This window comes from Pavona decussata, unplaced genomic scaffold (genome assembly GCF_977016875.1).
Source record: "Pavona decussata unplaced genomic scaffold, jaPavDecu1.1 SCAFFOLD_51, whole genome shotgun sequence".
Lineage (NCBI taxonomy): Eukaryota > Metazoa > Cnidaria > Anthozoa > Scleractinia > Agariciidae > Pavona > Pavona decussata.
Window position 1 is genome coordinate 3,917,329 of NW_028145473.1, and position 10,172 is coordinate 3,927,500.

The 10,172-nt window shown below is 37.0% G+C and overlaps 1 protein-coding gene across 3 annotated transcripts in view; it reads right to left on the minus strand.

The window, feature by feature from the left end:
- LOC146481147 (galanin receptor type 1-like) overlaps positions 1-10,172 on the minus strand; it is a 69,976-nt gene that overhangs the window by 27,690 nt on the left and 32,114 nt on the right. The window contains exons 3-4 of one of the 3 annotated variants that reach the window (XM_085108811.1): positions 6,246-6,297; positions 4,616-4,883 (exon numbers count right to left, since the gene is read on the minus strand). The exons of 1 other annotated variant lie outside the window; for it this stretch is intronic. The gene's annotated coding sequence lies outside the window, so the exon portion shown is untranslated. Of the gene's footprint in view, positions 1-3,911; positions 3,955-4,615; positions 4,884-6,245; positions 6,298-10,172 lie in introns of those variants that run through there. One more of the 3 variants, XM_085108813.1, reaches the window with a different exon arrangement.

Here is a 10,172-nt window from a genome sequence, read left to right on the forward strand (position 1 = left end):
ACAACTGCAATAAATGGCAAAAATGAAAATTTCAGAAATTCGCCAAACGTATGAGTAGAATTTGTTTTGACTTTATGAGGCAATACTTTGGAGTTTCTCTTCTTTACACAAAAAATAACGAAATTTTACCGCGCAAAATTTGGACAAACCCGTATCGAAACTAGCTAGGAGTTAAGGAATCAGCAGATGTATCATCTGCTGGTTGCCATGGAAACGGGTTTTACCAGTTGTAACGGTGTTTTTAGCAAAGCACACGGACTTAGGTACTCGAAACTATGTTTGAACCCAGATATTTTAACAGGGCTGAAAGAACTAGAATATCAAGAAAAATATATATCACCACCAGCGAAAACTGAAAAAATGGTATAGAGCCACCTTAAGCTTAATAATATTGCTAATTGCAGAGCAGTCTTTTGGGCTCAGTTTTACGGTCCAGGTTCATTATTTCTCTTGGAGTTTTATTTTCTAACCTCGTCCCATTTTACTTCACTTACGAAAATTTGAATCTTAGCTTAAATAGTCAAACAAACGCCTCGCAACTGACTGTGTCGTTGGTATAAACTCTAAAAAATTCTTCTTGCACACATTTCTCTGATTTTAGCATTGAGTTGTGACAATCTTGACAGAGAACAAACACAAATACTTAAAATAATAAGATATAAAGTTAGGGAGTAAGATGTATCAAAATTTTTCACTAAAAGTCTTTTTTTAACAACTTTCGTTAAAAGCGAATGTAAAATTTGAAGTGTGATTCCAATTTTATCAAAACAAAACTTACGCAGAACATTTATTCGCTTGATTGTGCGAATTTTTCAAAGATAGCTGTTTAGTTTACTTCTGTACTGCTTGGTATGAAATATCAAAGTTTTTTTTCATTTATTACTCCAGGATGTGTTTAATTAAAGTATGTTTTATCGTTAGTCTAGCCCTTTTCTCTGAGGTTTATACGCACGGCGCACTTGACTTGAAATTTAACTAGTCAAGAGTGACAGAGCGACGTAGCGCCAGCAACTGTTTGCAAACCGATTCGCCTCAATATTCTTAAAAACTGAAAATGTAGAAAAAAAAATAATAATCGCGTTATTCACCGGCCTAGGCTGGTCCCTATTGGGAAAATCTGTGCCCTGGGCCGGTGAATAACATATACCGGTATTTACGTTTGCCGTGACGCCACAAATTCACGCCTTGTTTACAATTCCAGCGGCATCGGCTAAGCACTTGTACCCTTTTTTAGCGAGCTTTGTTGCCTGTGCAACAAGTTTCTTCGTGCTTTTTCTCGGTGTATTGATTATGCAGTGGTCGATCAGTTAGAATCCAGTGAACAAAACTCTGTACAAATATCATTTTGAATGTAAAGAAAATTATCGTAACTCAATAAATGGTAATAAATAGCCGATCCCGTCCTGAATGTTTACCTACAGTGTACACAATGTTTTGAAAGTTTTTAGACACCAAGCTCCACATATATCATGTAGCTTAGAATGTCAAATCTATTGAAATGGTTGTTTTAATGTTAACACATTGTAATTATTATTGTTGCTAAATAGTTTGCTGCATATGCTCTAAAATATACAAGTCCAGAAAAGATGAGGAATTTGTAAGGTTATTATGTTCATATAGAAACCAAAAGCAGAAATGCTATTAAAAAGTAATTTTGGAGCTCTGCTTTTATGCTTGGCTAAATATATATGTTATATTCTTTAAAGTACAAATTGGCTATCAGCTGATAATTTCAGGTACTTTTCTTCACAGCAATTAGCGTTATAAGGACAAACACCAAGAAAATATTGTGCAAAGCTGGGAGACAAGCACAACCTTTTGTTAAAACTGTACTTACAATGAACTTGATTGTGAACAAGTGTGAACTGAGTTTAAATTTCATGATTGTAAGATATTGATGTTCAGTTATACTGGGGGGCTTTTACCTGTTTTAAACTTGAGTTATTTGTGCCTCCTTTTCACAACTACTTAATAGTGTCCATTGTTGTGATGGTCTTTCATGTAGTTAATCTTTATATTAAAAGAAATAGTTGATCAACAGAAAGTTAACCAAGAAATATTGATGCAATGTTTTGAAAAATCATAGTAAATTTCCAATTTTTAGGTTAAAAATTTTTTTGTACAAGATATTTATTGAAACCACCAATCCTATATGTTCTTTTCCAGGACATATATGTACAATAGTTGCTCTACGTTTGGTCAACAATATTTGTCAGTCACAGATAAAAAGCACAGACAATACGGCATGGGTTAAAGGCGCTGCTCAATACACTAGGCAATTTTTCTTGCAACCTGTCTCGCAATTTTGTTGCGACACAAGTTGCGCGAATTGTTACCAAGTGTAACATGCTCTGAAATGAGCATGCCTCGCAATTTTTTTGTTGCCGCAATCGTTGTGAGAAGTAAAGCCGCCGTTACACGTTGAAACTTTTAGCTGAAACTTGTGTGCAACGGCGAACGAGACCAGTTTCACGAACTGGTGTTACACGGTGAATTTCTTGTTTTTTCACCACTGCGACCGTTGCGAGCCGTTGCAGAAGTAGAAAGCGGTTCTACTTTTCGTGAAACTTGTCTCGCAACGGAAGTTCGAAAAAGTTTCACGAAACCGACCGTGTTACACGGCGCAACGCCTGCTGAAACTTTTTTCGCAGCGCCGTTGCACACAAGTTTCAGCTAAAAGTTTCAACGTGTAACGGCGGCTTAAAAGTCGGTTCTACTTCTCGCAACGGTAACTACACCAAAAACGTTGCGAGGCCTGTTTATTTCAGGGCATGTTACACTAGGCAACGATTCGGGTAAGTTGTGTCGCAACGGCGCAACGAAATCGCGAGACAAGTTGCAAGAAAAATTTGCCTAGTGTAACAGCGTTGTCACACTGAAGTTTTGTCGCAAACTCCTTGACAGAAACGAAAACCCGTCGATCCCAGCCTACTGTTGTTAGGAAACTCCTAAGCCGAAGGAATGGTGCACCAGTCCTCAAGAGATTGGTCGAACATGTAATTCAATCGAGTAATTTTGCGATTCAGACACTTACCCTCAACAAAGCTCAAGCCTGAGACTGCTATAAATAATTGAGCAAGTTAAATAGCCGGGAAAGTGAAACAATTTGTCATTTGCACATCTAATGCATCTTATCTTATGGACATAATAACCAAAGATACTTTGGTGAAGAAAGCAAATTTTTGGTTTTCTAATACCTGTCTAAGCAAAATACTCTTCTTATTTGGCCAAAAAACGACAGCATGTCATTGTTAATAATTCGTGAACTTTTTGCTTGCTTAAAAATAACGAACGTTTGACCAATTTCAACCGCCAAAGATAGGAATTAAGCAAGAAGTATAAGACATCTCGTCGGAGCCACACATTTGGAGAAAAGTAAAATCAACATTCCAAAGACTGTAAAAACTATAAAAACATAGCAATTCGATATATATTTCACTCAGTTCGAGCTGTGAGTCTTCTGCCATATAACGAACGTTCAATAAGAAAGTAGTAGACACTAAACCAGATTGAAACCAACATGGTAAACCAATCTTTTTAAGATAATTAAGCTAATCAAGGTAGTAAGGTAATCAATTTCGTGGAAATTTTAATCGGAGTTTTTGTATTAAGTATGTTTCTCTTAAAAGAAACAACTTGTACCTGAAAGGTTTAAAAGTATTTCAGTTGATAACGTTTTATATTAAACGAGTTTCCTTTTCTTTTCTTAAAAGATCAAACTTTTCAGTAACAAAATTGAATCATTCAGACATTCGTGACGACTACTCGAGTTAAGCATTTATTATAAAAAATAATTAGTATTTTAGATTAACCCACCGAAAGCCAGCTTACACGCGTCGAACAAAATTACTTTTAAAACAAAATCACAGTGGTCTGCCTGATTAACTTTCATAAATACACGAAATTCCCACCTTAGATACAGCCAGAAAGGGTTCAAATTAACAGCTCTCACTGTCCACTAAATCATTTATTTCTGTCTGTGAATTGGAGACATTATATGTTTACGAAAAAGAAAATGTTTTGACGCTCTGAATCAGTGTCAACAGTTCATGCTCGCCAGTAAACTGCCTGAGTTCGTCCCAGGCTAATTTAGATGTCAAATTTTATTCGTCTCGAATACAGTTCAAGTTACAGATGAGAAATGCATCTGAGGTGTATCTGGCTCGACTTTTCAGCTATCCTCCCATCACAATGTAAAGTGCAGTAATTGTTGTTTGTGTAGTTTTTGGGTTTCAACCTTATCCTGATTTTCTAAGGCTCGAATAAAATTCGATGCGACTTAAATGATACGCACACCGGGCGGGTTTTAGAGCTTTCGTAACAACACGGAAAAAGCAATCCAACCATTTGCGTTCTTAGGATCATAACTCAGCTACTTCACTGAGGAAAGAATGCGCTCATGCAGCCGCTTCGATAAAAAGCATCGGTCGAGATAAATTCAGAAAGTCGGAAAATACACTTCAAATGACATTTCGTCAAATCACAGTTAGCTGTAACAAATCAAATTGTACTCTAAAAAGTTCATCAAACAGTCTTGAAATGGTATGAAATCATGTTCTCGAACGGCGGCTGAGCAGCAACAAACAACAATAAAATTGATTTGGAATGAACTCACCAGCCAAGAACGTGGTGTTTTCCGTGTTACAAGTCCAACGATGGATAAAATGATTATTTTTCTTCAGCTCCCTTGGGCTGCCTATCAAATAGGCTCGTCTGTGGCCTGTGATTGGATGTTGCAATCACCAATCAGACAAAGCACGCAACATGTGTGCTTATCTATGGAAAGCTCGGCAGGAGAGATTGACAATAATCACGTCCACGGAAGATTCAGCCAGACTTGAATTTTCTAACAAGTTTGGAATCCCTGTGATCTTGTTCCAGTACTGCAAGCATCAGAAAGGTACGAGTAAACGTTACTTTCAAGGATACTGAGATCCCGGAAAAAATCAACTAAAAAAATTGTTTTGGTTTTGGGTATAGCCTTGGTGGTAAGCTTAATATGCAATAGTTAATAGTTTATATGCAAAATTAAAATTGGAAAGATATATTCATTCAATTATGAGATACGCTTATAACAAACAAAGAAAATTCTGTGGAACAATATTGACGAAATTTCCAGACAAACTATCTGAAAGTAGAAGATTTCTGTCTATAAGATATGAACTGCTTAATCTGTTTTATTAGTTCAGTTTTCAGTTGTTCTATTGTCAAGTCTTTGTTTGGAAGTGTGATGCTATAGATGCAAAGGGTCACATCTTCGAGACATGGAAATCGTCTCTACTCTTAAGAGTAAAATTCACGAGTGTAACCACTCAAATAAAAGCCATTCTGTAGCACTTCCCTGTGGTGCTGTTTATCATGGTACAATATTTCATAACCTTCGAGTCTGATCTGTGTATGAAATCCTGAGGAGTGAAGATACGTGAAAGCTATCGGGCTTTTTTTCCCTGTGGGATTATTTGAATTGTAGACCTTGAACGTCTGTGGATGAGATCCTAACGTGTGGCCATCAAACTGCTCTATTCTCAGTTCTATTGTGGCTCCAGTTATAGAGCCGCACAAAGCGAGTCGAACTTTATTCCGTCCTGCATTGTATACTATTCAAAATGAAAACATTTTTTTCCAGACTTCCTTTTTAATTCACAATATTTTGAAAATAATTTTTTCAGTTTTATTTTTTCCCTCAAAATTTGAAGTACTTTAGAAAAATAAGGGAGCAAGAGGTCTTTTCATGGGAAGCCCTCATATCAAATAAATCCGTCGGTTCTGCGGCCATTTTGAATAATTTATAATCGGTCAGCTAGAAATCGGGAGTTTAAGGTTCGGAAATTCTACGTAGCTTTTGCGATTTCGCCATGAGTCACAGGAGTCATCTCGGTCTCCGACAAAGACTATAGCTCTCACGCTTTTGTGTAAAACTTTCAGTCCAATTTCCAATCCCAAATCAAAATGCAAATGCTTTCATTGCTCGGACGTTCGTGAAAAATAAGTTTTCCTAGTCCCTCCGCTTACGGGAACTATTTTTTGGTTTTCCTTAAGTCACACCGGCATATTAACACAAAGGAAGAGCGTTTTTTAGCCTTGTCTGTAAAACAAAATTGACAGCAGTTCTTGTTTAAACTTTGGTGGTACATTGTCTAACATTATGTTCGCGAGACTAGCTCATCCTGAAGAAACAAACACTTGTTTTAACGCCGCTTCATCTTATAGCACATAACACAAACGGCATAAACAGGTTATGTTACCTTGGTCTATTTCGACTGTTCTCTGATGTAACTTGAAGTGGCCTTCTTAGACCTAGGTAAAATAGGAAAACGTCACCATTTTTACAGAATCTCCAGATTCAGTTTAGTTGCAGGAAACTCCAGATCTTACTTCCTCAGATTGTTGGTCGGTTTGTGGTCCTCCGAGATCAGTAAAATCACAGGCAACCTACCGTGACCACGATAACTGTTACGAAATGTGAATGTATAACTTTATTTAAACATACGTGAAATCATCAGTTTAGCTGTATTTAAAATAGCGACATTATAAGGATTTACATGGGGAAAAACGTTTCGTATTTGAGGGGCAAAATCACGAACGTTTTTTAAAATAAAACTTGCTCATCTAAACTCTACGCGTGGCTATTTGAATCTTGTGTTGTGTTTAGTTTGATTTCTCCTCACGGGAGGCAATTTTAGCGCGCGCTAGCGTGGTTCACTCGCCTTACTATCCCAGATATCCTTAGCACGCAAAACAGGCGTTATTATCAGGCGACACGAGGCGCGAAAAATTTTTTTTGTTCCGGCGTCGCACGTGGCTTGCGCTTCGCGTTCGCCTTGCGCTTGCCTTTGCTTGCCTGAAAAACGCAAAAAAAATATATATATATATTAATAATAATAATTAATAATAACGCCTGTTCTGCAGGCTAGGCTATCCCTTGTAAAAATAAGGGACTGCTCGTACGAAACACGCGAGAGCGTGTGAAAATCGTGTCCTGCGAGAACACGCGACGCGGGAGTTTATTTTCTCAAGGACTCGCGTGTTTCGCTCGCTCTACTTTATGTGTGAAAAATGAGAGATTAATCATAGTCTAGCAGAAATATTGTCAGTGCATCTATTATATTTTGTATATGCATGCATTAAAATTTAACTAGATTGTGAGCCCAAGACGACACAAACAGCGGGAATTCGAATGAGCGTGTTTGTTTATTTATGTCAATTGTGTCCTCATGGTGAATTTTTTTCCGGTGTCCAGAAGGTGAATTTTACAATACCAGATTGAAGGAGCCTTGTACTTTAGATGTATTCTAATCATTATAATATATGTTATCTATAGTGCAAATTTTCACTTTGTATTTGAACATGATAAGAAGTACGAATGTAAATGTACATGAAAAGCATGCAGCTGAACAACATTTATCTGTCTAACAGTATGTGGTCCCATCACTCCCGTGGCTTTTTGTTTACTCTTGAGAAAAAAATGAAGAGAAAAAAAATATTGGATGTAGTAAATTTACCCACACGTTACACTTAGGCCTCACATTTGTCAAAAGGAAATCTCGAATTCGAGAATGAGTAGTAAGAAACGTTGACCCAGCATTTGCCAGTTAGTCATTTCTCGCGAACAAAATCTCCGATTTGTGGCTTCGTGAAGATATGTTAAATAAAATGACGGATGTTTTTGGCAAAGAAACAGAACTTTTTTGTTTGAACTAAAACGGAGGAGGACATTACAATCTCGACTTGAACAATAATCTAGACGTCAATGGTTTTAAGTGTCATCAACACGTTCATCGGTGTTAATGCGCAGCAAGACAAGATTTTGATCACAAGTGTTAGTTTTTGAAATAAGCACTAAAAAAAAAATAAAAAATAAAATCAGAGTCAAGCGGTCGGGAAGAAAGCAATCTTTTCACACGACAAATTGTCTAGAATACCGTACAAGCAATTAACTAACAACTCAAATGATGCATAACAAGAAAGGTCAATCACTTAAAACCATTGCCTAAACCTCTATTTATCGTTTAACCTGCTATATAGCTAACATGATTTCTATGTACCTGGAGTAGTCAACAGATAGGTCGGCGTCACAACACCAGTAGCATGGCAAGAAATCGAGGATACTCATCCACTGTTATGGTCGAAACAAACCTTCCTTCAACTTCAGTAAAACTATGATCGTAAAAATAAAATTTTACCACAACAATAAACAGTTTCATTCAGTGCAAAAAATAAGCACTTGAGCGAACTCGCATCGATTTCAAAAACAGATGTGTTTGTTAATTATTGTTATGTGCCTTTTCTTTCAAACTTGGTGAATGCGGTTTTTTTGGCGTGGGAAAGGCCTGCTGTCTATATCAACCACAAACAGGGATCTGTTTTGTGCTGCATGCAGTTTACAGACTACAGACTCGGTTTGAATAAATAAAACAACTGTTTTGGTTGGCTCTATTTAACAAATTGGTCATAATAAATGTGATTTATTCACAACTAATGATTCTCGTTGAGACCGCTGTGACCATGCATTTTCGACGCTCATTTATTAACATGACAAATGCTCTTAGTCTCCAGTATCTAACAGACGCACTCTCTGTTTGTTTATCTCCAAAAAATAATGCTTCCTCTAGTAATTGAAATCATCGATTTAGGAAATTCTCAAAAGTTACCCAAATAGAATTCCAGGGAAAAACTCTTGAGCAGACTGAGAGACGAGAACTACTTTTAGAAAGACATTTGTCAGCTATTCTCTATTCTCTATGCTAGCCTCTAATTTTCACAACTAACAATGACCAAAATGTATTCAGTCAGTATGTAGAATTATTCCTCAAACAAACGAAAGTCTGGTAGGAGGCAATTTCTTTGCGACAAAATGAACCGCGGTGCGTAGGAGGCAGGGGCCGTTTGGAAAAAAAACAAAACAAAACAAAATACACAGTAGCGGTGTCAAAACAAAATGTCTCTTTTTTCTAGTTTTAAGTTATGTTTCCTTTGTTTTTTTCATATTAACCAGAGGAGAAAAGACGTGTTCTACGGTGTAAACATGTGAAAAACATGTGATATTCTTGCAAAACTCCCAAACAAGGTCTTGATCGGCTGAAAAATTTGGATTGAATTGTCAATAAAACTAGGGTTCTCTTTGGTGTTTTGTCACTTAAAACCTTAGCAACATCTTACATGGGAATATTAATTCATTCAATTTTGAAGGAACAAAAAATTTCGAGACTTGAGAGAAGCACTGCCAGCTGAGATTTCCGGAAGGCGAACGTAACCCCCACAAAACTGAGCTGAAAACTTTTTTTCAGATATCACTCCCCCCTACTTCATTGGGGAATAATTTAGCTGCCCACCCCCCCCCCCCCCAACAGACACACATTTACAAGGTAAGAGTATCGTGTACTGGGAGACGTTTAGCGGTGACGATGTAAAAAGGGAAAAAGAACAATCTAGAAAGCTAAAATAAAGATATGGAAACCGTATAAGACAGCCAGAAAACTTGATATCTATCCACTCTGGATGTCATTCTTTTGTCAAACTTAGTAGTGAAATAGAACTTGATGACCTTAAAGCGGCAGTATCACGGGAGATATCATGATGTTTGGCCAAAATTAAACTTTGAACACTGTGTTAATTAATTTCTCAATCGCTAATTTGAAGAAATATTAATAGTGATTCTAAGACAAAAGGTTGAACCAAAATATAGCTCAACCGGCGATTTTTAGTGCGTTACAACAGCGAAATTTGAAAACGTCCGCCAGACGTTTTCAAATTTGAACCCCTCTCTGTCTTGGTCATCTGCCGGCGAAAATATCCGTGGATAGTTTCTTTGCATTCTGATAGTCTTTAAATGGAATGTTGTCATTACATCTTGGCTGCTATCAACCGAATAGCGTCTTTCCGATTTTCGATGTGTTACTAAAAATAGCGCGATACTGTACCTTTAACTCACTTCTAGCTATAGATGTCACGTGACCTGTTACGATCGTTTCTTTGCCCAAACAGAAAATCGAAAATGGGCCGCCGAGTTTACATACTATGAATATAAATTGGAACGTCTGTGTTATTGCACGTTTATGCCTTACATGAATCTGTCATGTTAGTTGACTTTAATATTTAGCTGAATGATTATTGACTTATTAAACTTCTAAATCACTTTTTAATACGACGAAAACCTACAAATTTAGGACAAA